Source organism: Rattus norvegicus, chromosome 9 (genome assembly GCF_036323735.1).
Source record: "Rattus norvegicus strain BN/NHsdMcwi chromosome 9, GRCr8, whole genome shotgun sequence".
Lineage (NCBI taxonomy): Eukaryota > Metazoa > Chordata > Mammalia > Rodentia > Muridae > Rattus > Rattus norvegicus.
The window spans coordinates 115,587,273-115,588,713 of NC_086027.1; positions in this window are offsets into that span (position 1 = coordinate 115,587,273).

A 1,441-nucleotide genomic window follows, 5' to 3' on the forward strand; every position below is an offset into this window, starting at 1 on the left:
TGAAAGCCTCCACACAAGGAGGTTGTAATATAAGTATACAAGGTTCAAGACACATACACAGAGGTTCCTTCTTAAGAGTGGCTTTAATTTCTGAAATTTGAGATACCAAGGTCCAAGCTGAGGCCATTGTTGTCTACATGTAACCCCAGGACTGAGTCCATTGTTGTCTACATGTAACCCCAGGGCAGAAGAGGCTGAGACGAGCCCCAGCATTATAACACACATTTCTTTTTTTTTTTTTTTAATGAGGCCACATGTTATTTCTTTCTAATTGACACTGAGTAACATGACTGCAGACCACGATTTTAGCATATGCTATCACAATGAAGAGGATTCTATATTAGTGTAGCATACGTAACAGTATGAAATTTGCCCCAATGACACAATTATTTCCTTCTCCTATACCCTTTTTTGAATTCTCCAAGTTCAATATTTGGAATCAATAAGCCTTTAATCTATATTTTCTTTCTGAAACACCATTTTCAAAAGGTATTCCTATTAGGAAGAGAAAAGCACTGACTAGGAACTAGTCGTTCAGTTTCTTCATTTACATTTCTGAAATTTTAAGTTTCTTCAAGCAAATTAATCAAAATGGGCCATTTTCTTACAAATTGGCCTAAACATTTTAAGTGCCATAAATCTCAGAATTCCTGCGTATTCTTTTATTGAGCAATGGCCCTTAAGTTATGACATCCATTGTCAAAGTCATCTTCCAAAAAATACAGTGATTTTTGAAAGAGAAACGAGATGTCTTTTTTTTTTTTTTTTGTGGCTGTTAACCTGTTATTGTGTTTAATTTATAGGCTAAAGTTTATCAACAACATTCATGTACAGAAAAACAGCATGCGTAAGGCTCGATCTTATTCCACTGGAGTCTTGCCATGCATTTGCCATGGTTAAGGGACTACTACTACTACTGAAGGACAGAGAACAGTACATAAATACATACTGAATGCACTTGCCAGGATTAATGCAAACACACAGTCCAAAAGGAGACTATGGAAGCCATCATTTAACCAAAGCCTTCTTAGTAAATGTGTTTTCCACATATGTACAATTTTCAGCCAACTAAAGTTTAAGTACCTAAATATTTTTGGTTAAAGTTGTTTTATATGGGAATATTTCTTTTTTTATTTTTTTTATTTTTTTTTTATTTTTACTCTTGTGGTACCTGGCACCATTTTTTTTTAAATTAGCTTCTCAATCATCATCTGGAAAGAAAACATTCTGAGCAACATCATTAAAAACAGCTCTGATAAAGCACGGTCACTACTATGTATCATAAAGCAGGTACAAGCTATTTTACATCCACAGAGGTATGATACAGTACTGTCCTACATCTATAATACTAGAGGATACAATTTAAAAGGCATTATTTGAGACTTGATTCTACTTTTCCAGCAGAGGGCCCAAATGATGGTGTGACACAGCTTTGTAAAGA